Source organism: Giraffa tippelskirchi, chromosome 11 (genome assembly GCF_054371585.1).
Source record: "Giraffa tippelskirchi isolate mGirTip1 chromosome 11, T2T-mGirTip1v1.2.pri, whole genome shotgun sequence".
NCBI classification, from domain to species: Eukaryota; Metazoa; Chordata; class Mammalia; order Artiodactyla; family Giraffidae; genus Giraffa; species Giraffa tippelskirchi.
This window is the reverse complement of record NC_137285.1, coordinates 106,691,050-106,717,955: the sequence shown is the minus strand read 5'-3', so window position 1 is coordinate 106,717,955 and position 26,906 is coordinate 106,691,050. Positions and strand designations below refer to the sequence as shown.

The 26,906-nt window shown below is 42.4% G+C and overlaps 1 long non-coding RNA gene across 1 annotated transcript in view; it reads left to right on the top strand.

Annotated features, from left to right (window-relative positions):
- LOC145526285 (uncharacterized) overlaps positions 1-24,922 on the top strand; it is a 54,750-nt gene extending 29,828 nt beyond the window's left edge. Inside the window, exons 3-6 of the long non-coding RNA XR_014068829.1 lie at positions 20,858-20,983; positions 22,681-22,881; positions 22,999-24,575; positions 24,725-24,922. This is a non-coding gene — a long non-coding RNA (uncharacterized LOC145526285). The remainder of the gene's footprint in view (positions 1-20,857; positions 20,984-22,680; positions 22,882-22,998; positions 24,576-24,724) is intronic.
- Positions 24,923-26,906: the final 1,984 nt, after the last annotated feature.

Below are 26,906 nucleotides of genomic sequence, written 5' to 3'. Positions count from 1 at the left end.
TGTTGGAAGCTCAAAGTCTTAACCACTAGACTGTCAGGAAAGTCCAACCACAGATCTTTCTACTGTCTCCATGGCTTTGCCTTTCCCAGAACCTCAAATAATCAGAATCTACAGTATGTAGCATTTCATACTTTTCAGTATTCAGTCTCTTCAGATTGTCTTTTTTCACTTAATAATATGCATTTAGGCTTCTTCCATGTCTTTTCATGGTTTTTTAGCATTGAGTAATATTCCATTGTCTGATAGACCATAGTTAGTCGTCTCAGCTATCAAAGGACATCTTCATTGCTTTCAAGTTTTGGCAATTATGAATAAAGCTGCTATAAATATTTGTGTACAGGTTTTGTTTTTTTGTCTGGGCATAGGTTTTTCTATTTTGTATATCTTTAGAAACCAGCTCTTAATCCATTTATTTATTTATTTGATGCACCAGTCTTGGTTGTGGCACATGGAATCTTCAGTTGCAGCCTGTGGGATCTAGTTACCTGACCAGGGATCGAACCCAGGTTCCCCGCACTGGGAGCATGGCATCTCAGCCACTGGATGACCAGGGAAGTCCCTTCATTTATCTTTTCTGTGGTCTTTTTAGTCTCTATTTTATTTATTTCCACTCTGATCTTTGTAATTTCCTTCCTTCTAACTTTGGGCTGGGCTTCCCTAGTGGCTCAGATGATAAAGAATCTGCCTACAATGCAAGAGACCCAGGTTGGATCCCTGGGTTGGGAAGATCTCCTGGAGAAGGGAATGGCAACCCATTCCAGTATTCTTGCCTGGAGAATTCCATGGACAGAAGAGCCTGGTGGGTTGCAGTCCATTGGGTTGCAAAGAGTAAGACACAACTGAGTGACCACCACACACACACAAATTTGGGCTTATTTAGTTCTTCTTTTTCTAGTTCCTTGAGGAGTAAAATTAGGTTATTCGAGATCTTTCTGTTTTTCTTAATGCAGGCATGGATCTCTATTAAATTCCCTCTTAGAATTGTTTTCGCTGCATCCCATAGGTCTTTAAATGTTGTATTTCTATTTTCAAATCTCTCAAGATATTTTTAAATTTCTCTTTTTATTTTTTCTCTGACCCATTAGTTTTTCAGTAACATGTCATTTAATTTCCAAATATTTGTGAATTTTCCAGTTCTCGTCTTGTCATTGATGTCTAGTTTAATACCATGGTGGTCAGAAAAGATGCTTGATACACTTTCAGTCTTCTTAAATGTATTAAGACAGGTTTTGCAGCCTCACATATGATCTATCCTGGAGAATGTTTCATGTGCTCTTGAGAAGAACATGTATTGTGCTGCTGTTGTGGCTCTCTATATCTGCCCATGCCTGCCTGCCTACCTGTTAAGCCACTTCAGTCATGTCCAACTCTTTGCAATCCTGTGGCCTGTAGCCCACCAGGCTCTCCTCTGTCCATGGCATTCTCCAGGTAAGAATACTGGAGTTGGGTTCCCACGCCCTCTTCCAGAGGATCTTCCCAATCTGGGGATCAAACCTGTGTCTCTTATGTCTCCTGCATTGGCAGGCAGGTTCTTTATCTGCCTGTCCTTTCCAGTTTTAGGGGCAGTGGTTTGCCTTGTGATCTAACTTCTTCGACAGACCCAAGAAGAGTTATTGATTTTCCCATTCGTTCAGTTTTTCACTTGTTAGGATGGAGCAGTGACTTCCAAGCTCCTTACATGCTGGACTAGAAAGCTACTTATCTTTCAAATTAGAGATAAAGTGGAAGTTGTGTTCATCACTTCTGTTTGCACCCACGGCCTAGATTTACTCACAGAGCCACCTAAGCTGCAAGGGAGATTGGAAAATGTAATCTCCATCACATATAAAATATTTTTGGTTACATTGTTCTAGGCACTGGGGATATAGCAGTATTTGTTCAGGGTAGAGAGGGGTAAACTTATGAATGAATGAATGACTAAATGAACTGCTTAAATAGGTGATTTGTCAGTTGGTGATATATATGTGATAGAAAGGAACAAAAGGCAGGGCAGAGGGGACAGGGATAGTGGAGAGCAGAAATTTCAATTTAAATGAACAGTTGGGGATGGCTCACTTAAAAGGATGACCCGGAGGTTTGGAATGGGGAGGGAGGCGGAACGGGGGTTATGGAAGGGGAAAACATGTATGGATTCATGTTGGATTCATGTCAATGTATGGCAAAACAAATACAATATTGTAAAGTTAAAAAATAGAAAATAAACTAATTTAAAAAGAAAAAAAAAAGGTGACATTTCAGCACAGGCCTGATGGAGGTGTGGGAGTGATTCATGGCTATACCTGAGGTGAAGAATGTTCCAAGCATAGAGAGTAACTTAGTCCAGAGGCTCTGGGGGGCGGGGGGTAGGGGTGGGGTGCTGGCATAAGTGAGGAGCAGCCAGAGGGGTCGTTAAACAGAACGGATGGTAGGGCTGAGGGTGAGGACTCAAAGCAATGAGGTGAGTCCTTGGACTGCACTGTGTAGATAATGATCAAAATCTTATCAATTTGTTTTGAAAGTAGTTATCAAGGACCCATTTTTCATTCATTTATTTATTCATTAAATAAAACTATTGTGCCTCTCTTATCTGCCAGGCTCATTATACATGTGGGCAATATAATAATGGGTTAGATAAAGACTTGCTGTGAATCAATAAAGAGAGATAAGGCCGAGTCCACACAGAGACTAGATTCTCACTGGTGATAAAGTTTATCTTTTAAAAATAGAAAATGTTATCCAGTGTGATGGGTAATCTTATGCGTCAACTTGGCTGGGGCACAGAATGCCCAGATACCTGGTTAAGCATTATTCCTGGATACATATATATATACGGATAAGTCCCTTCACTATTCAGCTGAAACTATCACAACATTGTTAATTGGCTATACCCCAATACAAAATGCTTTTGGTGTTAAAAAAAATTTTTTTTTAAATAGGCACAAGAAAGCAAATATAAGAGAATACTTTAAAATATTAATTTGAGATGTTACATTAAGGGTATAGAGTTAAGTGATTTCTGTTTTTATACCTTTATTTGCAAACTCCTATTATATAGATCTATTCTATAAGGAAAAAACTGAAATCACAAATATAAAAAAATAATTTGCAAAAGATAATCATTTGTCACTGAATTTGCATAATATTTGGCATGAGAAGTATGTTATCTGCATAGATACAAAAATTATGACACCAAAAAAAGAAAAAAGATGTTTCTGGCACTAAGATGAGTGCTCTGAGAGATGTGAGCCCAGAGGAGAATCACATTCTGGGGATTCACAGAGGGTTTCTGAAGAAGATCAAATCTGACCTGAGTCTTGGAGAATGAGTGCAAGAGAAGCAGGTGGAAAATGGGGGATAGTATTCTAGGGAGTCAAAACAGAATGAGAAAAGGCACACAATGTGATGTGAGGCGAAGGGGACACTCCTTCTCCATTCCTGTGGCTTCTTCCTGCATGGAGGAAGCTCCCCTGTCTCACCCTGTCCACTCTCTCTCCCTTTACTTCTCCTCCAGAGAAGTGAATTCTCATTTTTTGTTTGTTTTTTTTGTTTTGTTCGGCCACACCATGTGGCATATGGGATCTTTCCTGACCAGGGATCAAACCTATGCCTCCTGTACTGGAAGCTCAGAGTCTTAACCACTGGGCCACCACGGAGGTCCTGGAGAAGTAAGCTCTGACTGGAGAATTCTGAAACTGGAGTGAATTCTGATGAGTAAATCTGAGAACACTGTGAGTGTGATTGGTTAACTCTCTTCTTTTCCTGGTAGGAGTGAGCTGTAGATAATGGGCACATGGCTGTCTTTCTGGGGTTCATTCACCTCAAGGAAGCCCCCTCATCTACATAGGAGTCACCTTCTCCAGCAGTGTCAAAGGGGGTGTGTTGGTCTTTCACATGTGGTCTCCTTGTTGTATTACTCAGCTGATCCAGCAGGGATCAGAGCTCTAGCAGGGAAGGCAGGTGCTATGTAGTGGGTCTTCTAGAATCCACATAAAGGGGATGTAAGGTGTGACGTAGTGAGGGCAGAGAAGAGGGTCGACAGATTTGGAAGAAGTGGGTCATAGGATGCCTTTATCTTAAAAGCTGTGTGTGGGATCCACTGAATTTGGTTTCAAACTGGGGATTATCCTGCTTAGAATTGCTTTCTATTGTGAGTCCCTCTGGCAACAGTATGGATTTTGGGGAGGATGACAGAAATCAGATCAAAGGCAAGTAGGCCAATCTAAAATGTATATTAGGGAAGGTGAGAGTCCTGTGTAGCCACAACATCATCCACTGTAGCTGTGATGGCCTCTGGGCGGCTCCGGGCACCCTGTGATGATTGGCTGGCTATCATGGTGTTCCCACAATGCAATGCACAGCACATGTGCATCATTAAAGAGGGACCTTCAAGGCTGCACTGACGTTACCTGATAACTGGGTTCACCTCTCAGAGGATGTTGAGCCAAAAGACACAACTAAGGTAAAGAGTGGGAGAAGGAAGGATTTATTACTTGCAGTCTTCAATTACTTAAGGAAATTACTCTTCTCTACTCAAAGAGCTAAGTTTTGGAGAGGGAGACAAGATGGCAGAGTAGAAGGACCTTGAGCTCACCTCCTCTCATGGGCACACCAGAATCACAACTAACTGCTGAACCACCATTGACAAAAAAGTCTGGAAGCTACCCCAAAAAGATATTCTACATCCGAAGACATAAAGAAACCACAATGAGACAGTAGAAGGGGTGCATTCGAGATACAATCAAATTCCATACCATCCAGGTGGGTGACCCACAAACTGGAGAATAATTATATGACAGAAGTTCTCTCACAGGAGTAAAAGTTCTAAACCCCACGTCAGGCTTCCCAGCCTGGAGGTCTGGGATTGAGAGGAGGGGCCTGGGGAGCAGAAGGAGGAAGCACTTGACATTAATAGCCAGTGGGGCTTGATTATAGGAGTTCCACAGGGTTGGGAGAACAGAGGCTCCATTCTTAGAAAGAAAAAAGTGAAAGTGAAAGTCCCTCAGTGTGTCTGACTTTTTGTTACCCTAGGCTCCTCTGTCCATAAAATTCTCCAGACAAGAATACTGGAGTGGGTTGCCATTTCCTTCTCCAGGGGATCTTAATGACCCAGGGATTGAACCCGGGTCTCCTGCATTACAGGCAGACTCTTTACCATCTGAGCCAAGCTCAGAGGGTGCACATAAAGTCTCGTGTGCACTGGGACGCAGAGCAACAGCAGTGACTTCATAGGAACCTGGGCCAGACCTACCTACTGGTCTCGGGAGTGTCTCCTGGGGAGGTAGGGGGCAACAGTGGCCCTCTCTGAGGTCATCAAAGCTGATGGTGGATATATTAGGAGTATTCATCTTCAAGCCTCTCGCTGGAGGCAGACATAGTGCATCGGTAATTAGCATGGAGACCTGGTCCCACCCAATATCCTCTGACCTCTGATGCTGAGATACCTCAAACGAAACAACAAACAGGGCGGGACACATCCCCACCCTTCAGCAGACAGGCTACCTAAAACTCCCTGAGCCCAGCCACCTCCGCACCCCTGCCTGGACACAGCCCTGATCCCCAGAAGTCCAAGGTCCAACTCCACCCACCAGTGGGCAGGCACAAGCCCCACCCACCAGGAAGCCTGCATAAGCCTCTAGACTAGCCTCACCCACTAGGGGGCAGACACCAGAAGAGAGAAAACTACTATATTGCAGCTTGGGAGCTGAGTCTGCAAACAGCTCAGAACCTACGCTGGGATCAACTGGTTGTTGGCCCTTGGGAACGTACTGCTGGGACAAATAGAACATCCTCTACAAAGAGCCGATTCTTCAAGGTCTAGAAACATAACTAAGCCATTCCCTTTTCCAGGGGATCTTTCCGGCCCAGGGATTGAACCCAGGTCTCCTGCGTTGCAGGTAGATTGTCTGAGCCACCAGGGAAGCCCTAACTAAGCTACTGCATACATAAAAATATAGACAGAAATGAAAACAACATAAGACAGCAAAGAAATATGTTCCAGATTAAGGGACAAGATGAAACACCGGAAGAATAACTAAGCGAAGTTGAGATAGGCAATCTGCCCGAGAAACGTGAGTCCTGAGCTACTTCAGAAGAAAGTGCAGAGGGGAGCCTGACCCAGCAAATGTCTAGAAGACCACATAAATAAGATTGAATGATTGGCCAGTTGTAATGCCATGAATTAGTGGGAATAATTTGTGATGTGTCCCAATTTTCCGACTTCAGTAGCCAACTGGTTTGTAATTTCAGTTACCACGAAAGTAAACTCAAGAAAAGGATCCAATCTGGGGCAAGTGAGGCAATAATGAATTTAGTTTGGACCACATTGATTTTTATGTCTGAGCTCTCCAGGTGAGATGTCCACAGACTAGAATTGGCTATGAGTCTCAAGTTCAGCAGTGATGTCAGTTTTGGAGATTTACATTTGGAAGTCACCAGCAAAGGGAAGGGAACATTAAAATCATGACTGTGTTGGATAGTGTAGGAAAATGAAACAGTGGGACAGAAAGCAATGTCCCACTTGTGGGGAGTGGGGATCCAAAAGTTTAAGAAGTTGGCAGACAAGGAAGACTGTGAAACAGGATAAAAAGCAATGATCAGAGATGTAAGAGGAGACTCATAAGAGACGTCAAAGAAGTAGAGAATTTCAGAAAGAATTGAATGAGAAATAGTGTCAAACACAGTAGAATGGCCCAAGTAGACTTAGACAGAGAGTGTCCAGTGGCATTGGCAACTTGGAGGTGATGCTTTTTGAGGTTTTCTTGTTGTTTTTTCCCTTTTTAAAAAATAATTAATTAATTAATTTGGCTGCATCACGTCTTAGCTATGGCGTGCAGAATCTAGTTCCCTGACCAGGAATCAAACCCAGATTCCCTACATTGGGAGCAAGGAATCTTAGCCACTGGACCACTAGGAAAATCCCTGGAGTTTATGTTTTTGAAAGTGGTTTGAATTGAACGGTCTGGTCAGAAGGCAGGTGGCAGTGGGTGAAGAAGTGAAGACCTCAATTACTGGGGCTATTTTCAAGATGCCCGACTGAGAGGTCAAGGGGGTATCAAGAGAGACTTTCTCCTCAAAAGGTGAATCTTGATGTATTTATAGGCTGAGGGCAATGAACTAATAGGACACAAGAGAGTGAATTTGTAAAAGAAAGGGGAGTATGGATGGAACAAGATGCCCAAGGGTAAAGGAGATCATGAATACAAAGCTGGGATGGAAGTAGGGAGAAATGTGTGTGTGTGTGTGTGTGTGTGTGTGTGTGTGTGTGCAGAGGAGGGTGGGGATTATCTTGAACTCGAGATGAAATATCTATTTCCCTGAGACCTGAAAAAGAGTGAAAGGCATTTCTTTCTTTCTTTTTAAAATGCTTATCTTTATTTATTTTATTTGGCTGCACCAGGTCTTAGTTGCAGCATGCAGGATCTAGTTTCTTGACCAGGGATTAAACCCTGACCGCCTGCATTGGGAGTAAGGAGTCTTAACCATCAGGCCACCAGACAAGTCTGAAGTAAAGGGTATTTCTAAATGAGATAAGTGTTGTTTTGTTGTTGATATTTGGGTGGAGTGTGGAGATGGAGGAAGCAGAAGTTCATGCTGGTGGCCTCGGTTTTCTCGATGAAATAGAAAGCAAGGTCATGTACTGAGAGAATGTTGGGGCTTGAGAAGGGAGTGAAGGTCTGACATGAACATCAGGCAGAATAGGGGGTGAGGGGAGACAGTAACGATGGAAATGGTGATCTCCTCTGGAGCTGGTTGGGTTAGAGAGGAGAGAGAGGACTAGAGGCTCCTGCAGACTGAGTGGAAGTGGAAAGAGCAAGAAGTGCAGTGGTCCACGAAATACTAGTGATGATAACGAGGACATGAAAGAGAAGTGGTCGTCAGCAGATAGCAGTACTTTTCAGCGACTTTGTTCTAAAACAATAACTAACACTTGAACAGCTCTCTACATTTTAGGACATGTTTTTGCAGACCTATTTCATTTGTTTTCATAACAGCACTATGAGGCATATGTTATTATTTTCTTGTTCCCCAGAGATGAAGTGAGACAGAGAAAGTGACTTCCTCAGGGTCAGACAAGTAGTAAAAACAGGACTTCAAACTAGATATTTGGTCTCCAAGCTTCACACAGATAGGACTGGATATTTAAGGACATGGATTATCCAAGTCAGTGATAAAATATATGCCTTGGGTTGATTTTTCTAGAAGGAAGGGTGAGTCTTCTCTGCTTGTGACCCAGGACAGCCGGCTGGCTCCCTGGCATGAGGTTTACATCACGGTAAATCTTGGCTTTAGTGGGCTAACTGACCCCCATAGCCCACTGAGGTATATGCATGCCCTGTCCTAGTCCACACCTCCATGCTTTTGTACTTTCTGCCCTTCCATCTAAAATATCCTCCCTGTGGTTGTCTCCTAGCTAACTCCCATATCTTTCAAAGCTCCCAACCACCTTTCCTGCAGGTTGAGCTAAAAGCCCTATTTTGTGCTCTTCATCATACCCTGGGCTCTTCTTCAGTCCATCACATCGAATTTGTCACCTGTACCCCTGTCTCCCTCACTTGACTAAGAGCACTTTGAGGCCAAGAACTGTGTCTTATGTCTGTGCATCTTTGTACAAAATGCCCAGCACAGTACTTGGTGCAAATAAGGGTCAATCACCTGCATGTATGGAAAATATGACCCTGTAGTGCAACTCTCAGTGGGAACCAACTAAGAGCATGTGTTAGTCCATCCCATGGTCAGTCTGAACACAGCCTCACTCTTCTTTGTGGAGATGACAAGATCTGGCAGCTCATTAGCAAGAGCTTTCCTCACTTCCACTGAGACTTTTCTTCTGTTTTATCTCGAAAGGTCTAGAAAGTATCCAGAAATTGACCACTTTCTCCCACTTCTACTACTACTACTGCTGGTCCAAGTCAATATCATCTTTTATTTTATTTTTTTGATGTTAATTTGTTTATTTATTTGGCTGAGCTGAGTCTTACATGCCACACTCAGGATCTTCCATCTTCATTGCAGCATTCAGGATCTTTAGCTGCGGCATGTAAACTCAGTTGTAACTCAGTTCCCTGATGAGGGATAGAACCTAGGCCCCCTGCATTGGGAGCGTGGAGTCTTAGCCACTGGACTACCAGGGAAGTCCCCCAACAGCATCCCTTGCCTGGATTATTGCAACAGTGTCCTAACTTGTCTCCCTGCTTTAGCTTTCCCAGGGTGTAACCCATTCCTAGTACAGTGCCGGAGTGATCCTGTCAGCATGCAGGTCAGCTGATGTTCCTCCTCTGCTCAGTGTCTCCCAGCTCACCCAACGTGAAAGCCCAAATCTTTTCAAGTCCATTCAGTGCCCTACATGATCTAGCCCCTGTGAGCTTCTGATTCCACCTTCTACTCAACTACATTGGAGTCCTCACTGTTTTTTACACACCAGGTCCACTCACCCCAGGACCTTGCATTGCTATTCCCTTCCCTGGAGTCCTCCACCAGATTTCATCATCACCTTCTCCTTTCCACCCTCAGCTCTCTTACTCAGCTACGTCTCCCTTTATAACCCTTCTTATAACCCTTTTATTTTTATTTTTGGCTGCACCATGCGACTTGCCGTATCTTAGTTTCCCATCTGGGGATGGAACCTGTGCCCCTGGCAGTGGAAGCATGGAGTTCTAACCACTGGATTGCCAGGGAATTCCCTCCTTACTTTATTTTTTACTTAGACCTCAAATGCTGGCTAGAATACTAGATATCTTACTTATTGATCTTGTTTCTTTTCTGTCTCTCCCAGAAGAGTAGTGAATTAGAACCGCTTGGGTCATTTCTATATCCCTCATTCCCGGAACAGTGTCTGATACAGAGGAGACAATGAACATATGCTGAGTGAAGGAGTTCTAATTCAAGGCTGACCTCTTACATCCTGGTTAAAAATGAACAGTTCTCAAATTGGTTTCATATGTGTTAATTTGGTTTGTTTAACTGGAGTATATTCTTTTCAAAAGTAGAGACCTGGTGTACCCTTTACGCCTGTTGATTAATGCAAAGTGATGGCTCTCATAATTCAACCACATCTGTCTTTTGCCCCATCCTCCCACTCTCTTCCCATACCTGGATCAGCTTGTGCCTCCTAGACCACTGTTTTCCTTTTTACTCCCTCTCTTCTTCCTGTTTCCGTGTATCAGGGAAACCTCATCATTCCTGGAGAAAATCTTCCTTTCCATTGCTTCTGCTGATTTAATCTTTGCTTTTTAATCAGATACAAAGAGGTGGGGGTGAGAGTGGGGAATATACTCAGACCATCATACATCATTTTATGAAAGAAAAAAACCTGACATTTTCATTGGCAAATAAATTCTGGAGCTCCGGGACTGGAGAGGACCTGCGAGGTCGGCTCATTCATCTTCACACCTCTGAGTCCTTTTGTGGTGAAAAATCATTCCCCAAATACAACTGTCTAGCTTTTTCTCTGACTATACTCTGAAGAAGTTATTAATACTTCCCTAACCTCCTTAGGGGTTTTAGTGTCTTAGTGGAAAATATGAATGTATTATTAAAGCACTTGAAGTGCAGCAGTTATGGAATTGGAGCACTATAAATGTACAAATATACACTCAATGAATGACTCTTCTGTTCTTCCTTTCCTCTCTCCATCCCACCCAGATGCATTTCAGGTTTAATAAACTGTCTATGTCTTCACAATAGAATTTTCAAATCCAAGAGAAACTTTCAGCTTGATGATTTCTGCTAATCTCTTTTTAAGACTGTCCCTAAATCGTTCCCACCTGAACATAACTACAGTCGACTTAGAAGACAGACTACACAGTCTATGGAGATTGGGTTTGAATCCAGCTCTAAAATGAATCAATAGTGTGAATTTGGGCACTTGACTTCTCACTGTCTTTGTTTCCTCATCTGTAAAATAGATGCAAAATTGCCAAGATATGGAAGCAATCTAAGTATCCATCAACAGATTTATGGATAAAAAAGATGTGGTAAATATACACAATGTAATATTAGCCATAAAATAGAATGAAATTTTGTGATTTGCAGCAACATGGACTTGGAAGGCATTATGCTAAGTGAAATAAGCCAGAGAAATACTGTATGATATCATTTATCAAATACTGTATGATATCACTTATATATGGAACTTAAAAAATGTGACAAACTAGTAATTATACCAGAAAAAGAAGCAGACTCACAGATATAGAGAACAAACTAGTGGTTACCAGTAGGGAGAGGGAAGGGGGGAAGGCAAAATAGATTTAGGGGATTAAAAGATACAAACTACTAGCTATGAAATAAGCTACAAGGGTATATTATATAACATGGGGAGTACAGCCAGTATTTTATAATTACTACAAATGGAGTATTGGGCTTCCCAGATGGCACAGTAGTAAAGAATCTGCCTGCCAATGCAGGAGACGCAAGAGACTCAGGTTTGATCCCTGGGTCAGGAAGATCCCCTGGAGTGGGAAATAGCAACCTGCTCTAGTATTCTTGCCTGGAAAAATTCATGGACAGGGAAGCCTGGAAGGCTACAGTCCACGAGGTCACAAAGCATCAGACATGACTAAGCAATTGAGCACATAAATGGGGTGAAAGTGAAAAGTGAAAGTGAAGTCGCTCAGTCGTGTCCGACTCTTTGCGACCCCATGGACTGTAGCCTACCTGGCTCCTCCGTCCATGAGATTCTCCAGGCGAGAATATTGGAGTGAGTTGCCATTTCCTTCTCCAGGGGATCTTCCCGACCGAGGGATTGAACCTGGGTCTCCCACATTGCAGGCAGATGCTTTAACCTCTGAGCCACAAGAGAAGCCCTCATAAATGGGGTATAACCCCTAAAAATTGGGAATCACTATATTGTACACCTGTAATTTATACAATATTATATATCAACTATATTTCAATTTTTAAAAAATGCTCCAACTTTTTAAATAATTAAACAAAACAGGTATAAATTAATAAACAGGTATAAACTTCCATTTTGTGAAGTTCTTGCAACCATTAAATGAGATTTAGCTTTGAAAGGACTCAATATACCACCCTGAAACTTGGTGTGTTAATCCATGAGAATGATGATAATGATAATAGGTGATACTTAATATATATCACTCATTGAATATATGCCAGGCATTAAGAAGTACTTTACATATGTTAGTTCATTTAATAGTAAATCATGGAGGAGGTTACTCCTTTCATTATCGTTATGATGATCTTTCCTCATTATTTATTTATATATACATTTTTTTTGCCACATAGCATTTGGGATCTTAGTTCCCTGACTAGGGATCAAACCCACATCACCAACAGAGGAAACGCAGAGTCCCAGGCACTGGCCAGGGAAGTCCCAGAGTTCAGTTCAGTTCAGTTCAGTTCAGTCGCTCAGTCGTGTCCGACTCTTTGCGACCCCATGAACCGCAGCACGCCAGGCCTCCCTGTCCATCACCAACTCCTGGAGTCCACCCAAACTCATGTCCATTGAGTCGGTGATGCCATCCAACCATCTCATCCTCTGTCGTCCCCTTCTCTTCCTGCCTTCAATCTTTCCCAGCATCAGGGTCTTTTCAAATGAGTCAGCTCTTCGCATCAGGTGGCCGAAGTATTGAAGTTCCAGCTTCAACCCACAAAAACCATTTTAAAGGCCTATGAAAGAAGGTGAACGGGTGACAGTCAGTAATAGAAAGGAGAAATGGACTGAGAGAGGAAGGGTGGGGTCAGTGAGTGAGGAAGGCTGTTTCCTGTGTTATGGCTCAGGCCTGAGTGCAGCAGACTTGCCCTCAGCAGGGCAGTGGCGTGGGCAGGGAGGGGCATCAGGGGAGGTGTGCAACTTTGGGGTCATGTCGCTCAGTTTCTGTGATTTGTGACAACCCATCTCGCCAGAAGTGAATGTGGGAGGGGAGGAGGGGGGTGTATTTTCAAGCTGCAAAAACCTCACAACAGGTCAAACTGACCCAACCAAGAAGAAGCTTGATTAGAGCCCAACAATGGCGTTAATAGTCTTGTCAAAGTGCTCCCAAAATATCTGCATTTAGCTCGCAGATGGTTTTTTTTCATTGTAAAAAAAAAATGTATAATGATGATTCTCAAAGACACTAAAGAAAATTGAACAGAAGAAAATTTTGGAAACACGACTATATTGCAACTCATAGTAAAAAAGAAACCTGCTCCATGATAAGGCTGTAGTGGCTGCAAATCCAGATGGTTCCTGACACAAAAGGATGTGAGATGTAATCGTTTTTGTACTAGAAGGTGGAGATGGACCATTGAAAGTAATAATGCAATTCCTGTTACCAGTTCAGGTTCCCAAGCCCTAAATGTCTTTTCATAAATTGTGATGCTGTATTGAAACTTCCGATTTGTTTTAATAACAAACTAATTATTTTTAACTTGTGAAATATGTAGGTAGGTGCTTTCTGAGGACGTTTTTTCTTTTTAGTGAAATATAGTTGATTTACAATACTGTGTTAGCTTCAGGTGTTCAGCAACGTGATTTGGTTTTATACATATATATATTCTTTTAAAAATTCTATTCCATTAGTACACTACAAAATATTGAACATAGTTTCCTGTGCTATTCAGTAAGTCTTTGTTGTTTATCTATTTTATATATAATAATCTGTATCTTTTCATCCCATATTTCTGATATATTCCTCCGTCCTCTTCTCCTCTGGTAACCATAAGTTTGTTTTCTATGTCAGTCTGTTTCTGTTTTGCAAATAAGTTCTTTTGTACTATTTTTTAGATCCCACATATAAGTGATATCATATATGTCTTTGCGTGACTTACTTTACTTAGTATGATAATCTCTAGGCCCATCCATGTTGCTGCAAATGGCATTATTTCATTCTTTTTATGGCTGAGTGATATTCCATTGTATATATGTTCCACATCTTCTTGACCAACTCATCTGTCAGTGGGCACTTAGGTTGCTTCCATATCTTGGCTATTACAAATAGTGCTTCTATGAACAATGGGGCGCATGTATCTTTTCAAATTAGAGCTTTCATCTTTTCCAGATATATGCCCAAGAATGGGATTGCTGGATCACATGGTAGTTCTCTTTTTAGCTTTTTAAGAAAGCTTCATTCTATTTTCCATAATGGCTGTACCAATCTACATTCCCACCAATAGTGTGGGAGGATCGCCTTTTCTCCACACCCTCTCCAGCATTTATTTATAGACTTTTTGATGATGGACATTCTGACTGGAACAAGCTGATACCTCACTGTAGTTTTGATTTGCATTTCACTGAAAGCATTTTTGAATGGGTTTCTGAAATACTCAGGGAGGCAACAGGAGGAACAGGATTACCTTCTGAGAAAGTCCTCCCACTTCCAGCTCTCGACAATTTTATTCCTTCAGCTCCTAAAGCCACACCTAAGATTTTCCAACTGTAATCCCTTCCACCTGATTCTTCCTCTTTTTTGAGGGGGGTTGTGCTACATGGCATGTGGGATCTTAGTTCCCCAACTGGGGATCAAACTCATGCCCCCTATATTGAGAGCACAGGGTCTTAACCACTGGACCATTAGAGAAGTCCTGCTGTTTCCTCTTTAGGAGACAGTTTCTCCCTTCCCATCCTCTTGGCGGTTGGCTTCTTATCCTTTAAGTTCAGAATTAACTATCATCCTTCTACAGGCGTTTAGTGACCAGCATGGAACCCCTACTATGACTCCAGCTTACAGTGGGCTTGTTGTTCTGTGGCCACAACAGCTTCTTTTATTTGTTCGTTTTCTTATCAATGGGATCTCCTACAACTCAAAGGTCCACAAGAGCAGGTGAACAGGGCCATCCTGAGACTAGCATCTATCACAGTGATCATCACCTCATTCAAAGAAGCCCAAGAAACATTGGTTAAGTGAGAGGAATGAAAGTTGCTGCTTCCCTTTTCCCCCATTTTTTCTTTTCTTTCTTCTTTTTTATTGGAAGTGTAATTGCTTTGGGCTTCCCTGGTGCCTCAGTGCAAAAGAATCCGCCTGCTGATGGAGGAGACCCAGGGATCACCTGGGTCAGGAAAATCCCTGGAGACGGAAATGGCAACCCACTCCAGTATTCTTGCCTGGGAAATTCCATGGACAGAGGACCCTCACAGGCTACAATCCATGGAGTCACAAAAGAGTTGGACATGACTTAGCGACTAAACAACAACAAAATTGCTTTACAATGTTGTGTTGGCTTCTGCTGTACAACAAAGTGAATCAGTTGTATGTATACATATATCCCCTCCCACGCCCCCCAGCCCATGTTTCCTTTTTATTTATCATGCAGTCATGAAAAATATACTAAAGCATGAGCCCTTTTTCAGCTGTGTCCTAAGATCTCTGTAGGAAATTTTCACAGCTTATTTAGCTGAGAATGGGTGCATTTGACCTTGGGCTACTCAAGACTCAGAATAAGATTGTCATGATGTATTATTCAAGTTAATACAGTTTGATTTAAGGCTCATCTCCATTTGAGTAGTTGGTGATTTTTCTTCTTACCTTTTAAAAGAGAAATGAAAATGCCATCACCTGGGCCCTTAGTATCTACAAAGTAATGTCTTATTCAGCATGGGGACCAAAAAAACCACAGTCCCTTTCCTTCCTTTACAAAATTGTGAATGGTAAAGGTCAAATCTCAGATTTTGTTTAAACTTGGAGTATAGTTGCTTTATAGTTGTGTTAGTTTCTTCTGTACAACAAAGTGAATCAGCTATGTGTATACATATATCCCCTCCCATCTGGGCCTCCCTCCCACCCCACCCCCATCACACCCTCTAAGTCATCACAGAGCCTGAGCTGAGCTCCCTGTGCTGTACACCAAGTTCCCAGGAGCTATGTATTTTACACACAGTAGTGTATGTATGTCAACCTCAGTCTCCCAATTCATCCCACTCCCCTTTCTCCTTCCATCTTTATATGTCTGTTCTCTATGCCTGCATCTCTATTTTTGCCCTCCAAATAAGTTCATCTATACCATTTTTCTAATTCCACATATATGCATTAATATACAATATTTGTTTTTCTCTTTCTGACTTATTTCACTTTGTGTGACAGACTCTACATCCATCCACAAAACCTCAGACTCTTAATAACAGCTGGATTATTGTGTCTGTGGATACACTATAGTAGTACTTGCCATAATGATTCTCATTTTCATATTGATGAAATGAGACCCAGAGAAGCTAAATAACTTTCCCCAGGCTCCAAACTTAGCAAGTGACAAGAGGCAGGATTCAAAGCCATGTCTGTTCAATGCTGAGACTCACATACTCAACCCTATTACAAATAAACACTTCAATTGTGAATAGCATTGTCTGAGCCTGCACTACCCAGAACCAGGAGTAAGCATCCTAGGAAACAAGAAAAGAAAAAGAGGGACTTCCCTGGTGGTCCAGTGGCTAAGACTCCATGCTCCAAGTGCAGGGGCCCAGCTTGATCCCTGGTCAGAGAACTGGATCCCACATGCCACAACTAAAGATCCTGCCTGCTACACCTAAGATCTGGTGCAGCCAAATAAATATCAAAATTTAAAAAGAGTTGCCTAGGATCCCTTCCTTAGAACACATCATCACAACATATACGAAAAAAAAAAATCCCTAAACACACCAAGCTAGGGCAAGCGTGACATTTCCTAGTGGTTACACTCTTGGTGGACAAGAGAATGAAATGACAGGGATAGGTGGGGCTAATTGGAGAGACTTTCTATAAGGTACATGTCATTCACTAGATTTTAAGAGAGAGAGAGAGGGATGAAGGACACAAGCTTACTAGTGGGGCTTCCTTAATGACCACTCCTGGCCCTTTCATCACTATTACCTCTATGGCCTTGGGGTCCTGGCCTGAAATAGAGCCAGGAAGGATGGGAAGGATGACCAAGATATTAGTTACTTGTCTTAGCATAGCACTATTGGCCTAGGGATTCGTGGCACCTACAAGCTTCAAGATTCTTGAGGAATGAGAGTGGTGAGTTTCAGGAAAAGAGTGAATCTTTGTCTCCTCTGATGTTGTGAATCACTCACTCCAGTGTGGCCAGGGGACAGGAGGCTGATGTCAGGAGTTCCTGGCACTTTCACTGGAGTGGGACCCGTGGGAGAATGGCTTCCAGCGTGGCTGTACCAAATCTGAAGTCATAAATCTATTTTGAATGGGGCAGGGAGCCTCTGTGCTTTTGTACCACTGGGTTTCAAGTTGATCTTCCCACCTTGTCATAGAGGACAATTAATACCCAGTTCCTTTTTGTAGAGAAGAGATTCAAGATGCTCAGATCAGAAGGAATATCATAATGATTACTTGGGGGAATTTTCCTGTCTATGTACCTGGGTTGAAGATAGATAAAATTGTAGGTTTCATTATAACAAAAGGAACATTGGTTCCTGCTCTTCAGGGGACCTCCTAATGCTCTGTCGGTCCTTTCTAGAGGACAAGGGCTTCCTCCTCTCAAAATTGATACCATAAAGATCTCAGCTTCAGTTAGGACGATTAACTCTTTAATGGCTTGGAACAGTGGATTCTGCAAAATGATAAGACAAGGAAGCAACAAATTTTCAGGGCCTCCCTATATAGCTTCTCTCCCTCCCCCAGGGTGGGCTCCATATGAATAAAAGTATAAGTCATTTATTCTAATTTCTTCAAACTTCATTGACTCTGTGTGGGTATATTCTTCTTGGACTGTGCTGTGCTATTTAGTATGCACTTAAAGTGCATTTTAGTGGATATTAAAGAAGGCACTTGCTTATTGCCAGCATTTTCTACGAGTATCTAATTAAGTTCAGGTTCTTGTGTTAATTATCCGGTTCTATAACGTTTATTAAGCTATCTGATTTTAATATAATCCTACTGCAAGTAGTGATTATGTAGTCACTCAACTGCTCAGAGAAAACGCATTAAATTCCAGATGTGTAAGGTGAATTGCTTGAATGCAACTAGCCATTAGGTTTGATCATAAAATGTTTATTAGAAGAAGAGACACCATTTTAGTTTGACTTCGTATCTTTAGTGCACCCACCATCAACTGATATAAGCAGAATTTCACAGTGTTTCTTAGTTTCAAACTTGGTCTTGACTGTGAATTACATTTGCCTAATTTGTTTTTAAAAATACAATACTAAATAAATAAAACTGGTTGTTTTTTAAGAATTTTCTCTCTCTCAACTTCAATAATACCTTTCATTTTTAGGGATACTTTTTAAAAAACACCCTCTTCATGGGAATTCCCTGGTGGTCCGGTGGTTAAGACTTCAAGCTCTCACTACCAGGGGTCCAGGTTCAATCCCTGGTCAATCCCACAAGCCCCACAGCATGGCAAAAACAAAACAAACAAACAAACAAAGTCCTCTTCAGCTAGGATTTTAAACTTGCACAATGGGTATATCAAAAAAGGTACCCTTATTCCCTTTTTCCCTCACAGAGAAAATGACTCACCAGACTCGAACACTCTCAAATTCTTGTCATGGAACCCACAAACGTCCCAGGTCCAGGCCCATTCGCCCCTCCTTTGACCTCCGGTGACAGCAGAGGGTCCTTCCCCCTCCCACTCTCAGCTACTGTCCTACCTGTCCCCTAATCTCAGCCTCTCCAGCCTTTGCAGTACGCTCCAGCCTGGACCTCCTTTAACCCCATCAGTCCATTCGTCACTTCCTTTAGTACTTAAATACCCTCCAAATTACTCACATTTATAAACCACACCCCACCTTGACCCAATCCCCTACCATCCACTACTGGCTCTAGTTTTCCCCCCAAATTTGGAGCTTCACTTCCTGAAGTGCATGTCCTTCCCAGTGGTTCATTTTGTACCTACGGTCTTCTAGCTGCTGCTCCCACCATCCTTCATCGACTGGCTGCCGTGAACTGGCCGACGACCTCCCCGTGCTAAATGCCCCTCAGTCCTTACTGCGCTTGGCTACCAGGCAGCATTTGTCACCAGCGTTGGTTCCCTCCTTTTTGAAGCAGTCTCTTACCTTGGCTCCTGCAAAGCAAAGTTCTCCTGGATAACCTCCTGTCTCTGGCTCCTTCCGAGTTCCCTTGATAGTGGTCAATCTCCTCTGCTCCTCCTCCCCTTCCTCCTCCCTCTGCCCTTTCTCTTCCTTCTCCCCCTCTCCTCCTCCCCTACCTCTTCCTCCTCTTTCTCCTCCTCTTTCTTCCTCCTTCAGCTCCTAGTCTCAGTTCTCCTTCTTCTTCCTCTTCTTCTTTGACTTGTCCTTCAAATATGCTTCAGGATTCTGTCCTTGGTTTTTTTCCGACTCAGCACCCACTCTCTGGGCTACCCCTCCCCAAGGATTTGGTCTTACCTGGCATTCCAGCCTCAGCCTCTTTCCAGTCTCCTGGAATTCAACATACCAGCCCTGCTAGACCTTCACTGTCTCTCATGGTCCATGCTCTTTCAACTCTTAACTTTCCTCTATCAATTCTTTCTACTTGGAGTCCTCCTCTAATGGGCCGCTCATATGTCACCTTCAGGCCTCTGGTCAAGAACAGCATCCTTCAAGAGAGCTGTCCTCATCTCCAGGTTAGGTCTTGCTGATTTCTATACATTTCCTATGAAAATATTCACTACACCTTTTTGATATTCGTGTTTAATTGTTCATTGTTCTCTCCTAGCTCTGAGCCCAATGCCCAGTATGCATTAGGTGCTCACAGCTATGTTCTAGTTGAATGAACAAGTTTATCTAAATGATAATAGCATTATCCCTACATATTTGAGAATTTCCACATCCCTTCAGGAAGATGGTCCTTGTGTTCTCCCATCTGTGAATCAAACTGTGCTTCCAAACCAACCTGTTCATGCAAAATAATTAAGCATTTGTGTAAAACTGGGGCGGAAGAGGCAGCAACACCCAAGGCAGCTGAGCTCTTCTTCTGCTGCAGAAAACTGGGTGAGAGTTCAAATGAGAAGGTATCTAACATCTGGCTTTCTTTCTTAACATCTGGCTTTCTTTCCCTTGCTGGGAAGTTTGCACATAAACTCTGTAACCTACTTGCAACATTATGATTAATAGCGATCATGACAACATTGTCCTTTAAATATTTAAAAAATATTTAGGTCCTTCCCTGGTGGTCCAGTGGCACAGATTCCATTCTCTCAATGCAGGTGGCCCAGGTTCAATCCCTGGTCAGGGAACTAGATCCCACATGCCGCAACTAAGAGTTCTTGTGCCACAACTAAAGATCCTGCAGGCTGCAACTAAGAGCCAGCACAGCCAAATATATAAATATTTTAAAAAATATTTAATACACCCTTAAATGTGGCTGTATTAACTCTGAGACCTAGATTTTCTTCAAAGCAGGGGAAACACTGTGATTTCTAATGGAGAAACAGGATTAGATATGTAGACATTAACATTGTAGAAAAACTTCTAGAAGGATAACTTTTGTTGTTCAGTCACTAAGTCGTGTTCGACTCTTTGTGACCCCATGAACTTCAGTGTGCCAGGCTTCCCTGTCCTTCACTATCTCCCGGAGTTTGCTCAAACTCATGTCCATTGAGCCAGTGATGCTATCCAACCATCTCGTCCTCTGCCCATACTCCTTTTGCCTTCAATCTTTCCCAGCATCAGGGATTCTTCTCCAGTGAGTCAGGTCTCTGCATCACGTGGTCAAAATATTAGAGTTCCAGCTTCAGCATCTGTCCTTCCCATGAATATTCAGGGTTGATATATACGAGTTTCATATAACTGAAAAAAATCTTTTCATGTACCTGCTTCTGGGTGAGCAACAGGTGATGGGATGCAGTCTTCCTAGGGCCACAGGGATGCAGCTTCTGTCCAGATCTTTCTCTACTGATTTTCAGTTCTGTCATTTTGTAAATATATTTGTTTGAATTAAATATATATATATATACATATATATGTGTGTGTGTATATATATATATATATATATATATATATATATTTGCTTCATGTTTTCCCTGTCTATAGCAGGACCCCAAATACTGAGAAACCTCAGTCTAAGATAAAGAAAATGTTTGGTGAGAATCCAGAGATGACATTTACTGAACCATCAGAGTGTAGAGAACCACCCGGATCTCCAGCAGCACACGTTGGGTAAATATATACATACATAATATCTATTTATTATTATTCACTCATATATAAACCTACACTGTTTGGTGTATTTCATTGTTGATTCTAAACTACGTGCCTAGGGATGGAACAGTGGAGCTTTAAAGGCAGTTAAAAGGAAAGTAGCAGGGAGGGTACATCGTCGCCAGCCTGGCTGAGTAGCAAGATTTTCTAAAGACACAAGAGGGAGTAGATGACCTTTCCAGAGCCCTCTCATCCAAAGATTTTATGATTGCATGCACGTCCTCTGTCTAGACATGAAGGGTGGGTGCTCCTGCTTTTTCTGCGGTAACACGGGGAAAAGTGTGACTGCTCCACCTACAGTCACATCGCAGAAACTACTCAACCTCAGCCAGAAAAAAACAACAAAATCACAAACCAAACAGGGAAGAGAGAACTCACTGAGAAGAACACAATTCCAGAGTCTGTTACAAATAATATTCTCCCCAAATTATATTTACATTTAGTCCAGGCTTTCAGAGAGACAGTAACTTCCATATTCTGTGTTTTGCACAGTTATCAACATTCATTCATATACTTAATGACTAATATGTAAGGCCATTTCATGAGAAAAGGAAGAGATTGCAAGTTTGGCCCTTCCTTTGACAAGTGAGGAACAAAGACATGGGCAGATAAGTTAGATGACCATGGTTATTCAGTGACTAAGTGAAGACCCAGGTGTTTGACTACTGATAAGACAGTGGTGTGAAGATTTCTCTACTTCCGAGACTGATCCAACACTGCAGTGCTGTCATCAAACATTATACCTCAGATTCCTTCTCCTTTCATTCTTAGGCCCTGGTCCTCACTCCTCTGTATTTCAGGCAACCTGCAGGCGCCTTGTCCCTCCTCTGGCCTCCTCACTTCCTTACCTCTGCCCTTATAAACTCCCATGCAATTCCATAAACTTGTCAGCTCTTAGCAGGCTCAGGTCACACTAAAGACCTGCCTTGAACACTCTTCTCCAGACACCACATGACTTTGCTATTTTTCTCTCTCTCTCCACTCAGGTCTCTTCAAATGTCACTGTTAGGTAGTTAGAATAGGAAAAAGTAGTCCAAGATGGCAGTGGCTGGAAGACAAAGAAAGAGAAAAGCCTGTGAAAATGGAACAAAAGAAAATCCGCGGACCAGAGTGAGAACTTTAAGTGAAACAAATATGCCCCCTTCTTGGCTAGCCCAATTTGCATAGGGCAGGCTCAGAGGGGAGGAGACAAAATGTATAAAAAGAGGGTGTACTATCCTTTGTTTGCCGAATAAAACTCTGAGCTGTAACACTGGTCCACCATTTCAAACATTTGCTGTGGCGAGACAGAACTGAGGAAATTACACACTCCCCCAACAGTCACCTCCTTGCCGAGACCTTCCTTAACCATATTCCCTAAAATAGTGAGTTCGTCATTCATTTTATTTTTAAAGTGAAAAGCGAAAGTGAAAGTGAAGTCACTCAGTCGTGTCCAACTCTCTGCGACCCCGTGGACTGTAGCCTACAAGGCTCCTCCGTCCGTGGGGTTCTCTAGGCAAGAATACTGGAGTGGGTTGCCATTTCTTTCTCCAGGGGATCTTCCCGACCCAGGGATCAAACCCGGGCCTCCTGCATTGCATTTTATTTTTAAACCATCAGTCAAATATACTTTGAAACTTTATTTTGAAATAAAATGCATATATTGAACCTTACAGGAACCACAAAGCACTCCTTAAACTTCTGGAACTCCAGCACCTGCAACCAGACTGTCTCAGACATGCGGTCTTCCCTCCTTGACCCTACCTGATGGTGGCAGTACTGAATTGCTGAGAAAGGGGAAGAGGAGGAGAGAAAATTCTTCCCTTCAAGAGAATATCCGTTTGAATCCTCATTCTTCATCCTGACCAAGTTCTAAGGTTGGGCCCTACATTTTACGTGTTTCTCTATCAAGAAGCACCTAATTTTCTTTTCTTCCCCCTATTCCATTTTATTTTTTGAATTTTTATTTATATATTTTTGTTGTTGTTTTTCAGAGGCTAAGTCGTGTCCAACTCTTTGCTGCCCCATGGACTGCAGCATGCCAGGCTCCTCTGTCCTCCACTATCTCCCAGAGCTTGCTCAAATTCATGTCCATTGAGTTGGTGATGCTATCTAACCATCTCATCCTCTGCCGCCCCCTTCTGCTTTTGCCTTCAATCTTTCCCAGCATCAGGGACTTTTCCAATGAGTCAGCTCTTTGTATCAGGTATAGTTGACTCACACTGCTTTAATTTTTTCTGCACAGCAAAGTGATTCAGTTATATAAATATAAATATTCTTTTTCATATTTTTTCCACTATGGTTTATCACAGGATATTGAATATATCAATAATTCCCTGTGCTACACAGTGGGACCTTGTTATTTATCCATCCTATATTTACAAGTTTGCATCTGCAAACCCCATATTCCTACTCCATCCCTCCTTCACCCTCCCTCCCCGCTGGCAACCATATATGTTCTCTATGTCTATGAGTCTGACTGTTTCATAGATAAGTTCATTTGTGTCATATTTTAGATTCCACATATAAGTGATATCATATGCTATTTGTCTTTATCTGACTTCGTTAGTATGATAATCTCTAGGTCCACCCAAGTTGCAGCAAATGTCATTGTTTCATTCATTTTTATGGCTGAGTAATATTCCACTGCATGTATGTACCACATCTTCTTCATCCATTCATCTGTTGATGGACATTTAGGTTGCTTCCATGTCCTGGATACTGTGAATAGTGCTGCTATGGACACAGGAGAAGAAGCACCTGATTTCTAATTGCAACTCAAGTAGCTGGAAACCGAGCACCCCAAAGGAGGTGGAAACTTCCCAGGCCAGCTCTTAATCAGAACTCTGATGAGCAAATGCCTTAATTTACCATAGGATGGGACTTCAAATGATGGCGTTTTGTAAGAACTATGCATAACTGCTCAATAAATACATCAAGGTATTATTTTTTCTACAACTGCAGCACCACACAAAAAAATTTACAACTGGAGCAATATCTCTAGCATAGTTGCTTTAGAGAGAATCTGAATATCTGATTTATGATATTTTGTCTCTCTCTTAACCTTCTCACCCAACATATCAATCCAGCCTACAAACTCTCAGCGTTTCATTGAATAATTTACCTTATATTTTTGTATTTTTGATATTTTCTAGGTGTGACCTTTTATATTCCACTTAGGTAAGTCCCTTTAACATTTCTTGTAGAGCTGGTTGGTGGTGCTGACCTCTTAGCTTTTTGTTTATCTGTAAAACCTTTGATCTCTCTTGCAAATCTGATTGAAAGCCTTGCCAGGTAGAGTATTCTGGGTTGTAGGTTTTTCCTTGTTATCACTTTAAATATAACCTGCCACTCCCTTGTGGCCTCCAGAATCCTGCTGAAAAGTCAGCTGATAGCCCTATGGGAGTTTTTCTTGTTTGTAACTTGTTGCTTTCCCCTTTGCTCCTTATAATATTTTCTCTTTAGCTTTACTTTTTGCCATTTTAATCACACTATATCTTGATGTGGCCCTTGGGGTGATCCTGCGTGGGACTTTCCTGTGCTTCCTGGACCTGGAGATTTCCTTTCCCAGGTGAGGGAAGTCTTCAGTATATGTTCTCTTCCCTGGTGGTTCAGTGCCTAAGAATCCACCTGCCAATGGAGGGGAAACGGTTCAATCCCTGGTCCAGGAAGTAAGGTCCCACAGGTTGTGCACCCACAACCACTGAGCTTGTACTCTAGAGCCCACGAGGCACAACTGCTGAAGCCAGCACGCCCTGGAACCCATGCTCCGCAACAAGAGAAGCCACCACAATGAGAAGCTCAAGCACCATAACTAGAGAGAAGCCCCTGCTCACTGCAACCAGAGAAAGCCCTCATCCAGCAACGAAGACCCAGCACAGCCAAAAATAAATAAAATAAATAAAAAATTTAAAAGAATAAGGTTTATATATCAGTTCAGTTCAGTCACTCAGTCATGTCTGACTCTTTGCGACCCCATGGACTGCAGAACGCCAGGCTTCTCTGTCCATCACCAATTCCTGGAGATTACTCAAACTCATGTCCATTGAGTCAGTGATGCCATACAATCCTCTCATCCTCTGTCATCCCCTTCTCCTCCTGCCTCCAATCTTTCCCAGCATCAGGGTCTTCTCCAATGAGTCAGTTCTTCACATCAGGTGGCCAAAGTATTGATGTTTCAGCTTCAGCATCAGTCCTTCCAATGAACATTCAGGACTGATCTCCTTTAGGATTGACTGGCTGGATCTCCTTGCAGTCCAAGGGATGCTTAAGGGTCTTCTCCAACACTACAGCTCAAAAGTATCAGTTCTTTGGTGCTCAGCTTTCTTGATAGTCCAACTCTCACATCCATACATGGCTACTGGAAAAACCATAGCTTTGACTAGACGGACCTTTGTCGGCAAAGTAATGTCTTTGTTCTTTAATATGCTTTCTAGGTTGGTCATAGCTTTTCTTCCAAGGAGCAAGCATCTTTTAATTTCATGGCTGCATCACCATCTGCAGTGATTTTTGAGCCCAAGAAAATAGTCTATCACTGTTTCCATTGTTTCCCCATCTATTTGCCATGAAGTGATTGGACCAGATGCCATTACCAACATTTTTGAATGTTGAGTTTTAAGCCAACTTTTTCACTCTCCTCTTTCACCTTCATCAAGAGGCTCTTTAGTTCTTCTTCACTTTCTGCCATAAGGGTGGTGTCATCTGCATATCTGAGGTTATTGATATTTCTCCCGGCAGCCTTGATTTCAGCTTGTGTTTCTTCTAGCCCAGCGTTTCTCATGATGTACTCTGCATATAGGTTAAATAAGCAGGATGACAATATACAGCCTTGACGTACTCCTTTCCCAATTTGAAACCGGTCTGTTGTTGCATGTCCAGTTCTAACTGTTGCTTGTTGACCTGCATACAGGTTTCTCAGGAGGCAGGTCAGGTGTTTTATATATATGTGTGTACATACACACACACACACACACATATTCTCTGCCCCTTTCTTCTCCTTCTGGATCCCTATAATGTGAATGTTCATAAACTTGATGTCATCCTTTTCTCTTATTAGACTGTCCTCAAGTTTTTAAATTCTATTTCTTTTTTTATGTTTAGCTTCAGTGATTTTCACTTGCCTGTCTTCCAGTTCACTGATCCATTCCTCTGTATCATCTAATCTAGTGTTGATTCCTTCTAGTGTATTTTTAATTTCAGTTATTGTTCACTTCTGTTTGGGTCTTCTTTATATTTTCTAACTTTATGTTAAAAACTTCTAATTTCCATCCTGTTGATACAGTCATCTCCCCCCCGCCGCCCCAGTTCTTTGAGCATTTTATGATTAGTATCTATCAGGTAGGTTGCTTATCCTTACTTCACAGTCCTCCTGCAGTCTTCTTTTGTCCCTTTGTTTGCAACATTATTTATCTGTCACCACATTTTACCTAATTCACTGTCTTTATTTGTAGGTGGGTTGTATTTCCCCAATCTAGGAGAAGTGACATCTGTAGGAAATGTCCTATGGGGTCCAGCAGTACTGTCCCCTCTGGTCACTAGAGCTATGTGCTTTATAGGTGCCTTCTATGTGGGCTGCGTGGGTTCTGCCCTTGTGACCGGCTGCCTACTGTAGGCATGCTGGCAGGTGTAGCAGGTCCCTGGCCTGGTTAGGCTGCCGGTCTCTGCTGGGCAAGGCCAGATCCTGGTGGTTCTGGCCACACAGCTGCAGGAATCCCACTTTTGTTGATGGTTTGCTGTTGGGTGGGCCTGATTATTAATTAACATGGCTGCTGTAGTGCCATGATAGTTCTGGATCTGGTGGGTGGGGCCAGAGCCACATGGTCCTGAGGCTGGTACCCACCCACTAGTGGGTGAGATCAAGGGTCCAGAACTGGGTCCTGGGGTCTTTGGTTGAGGGGTGGGG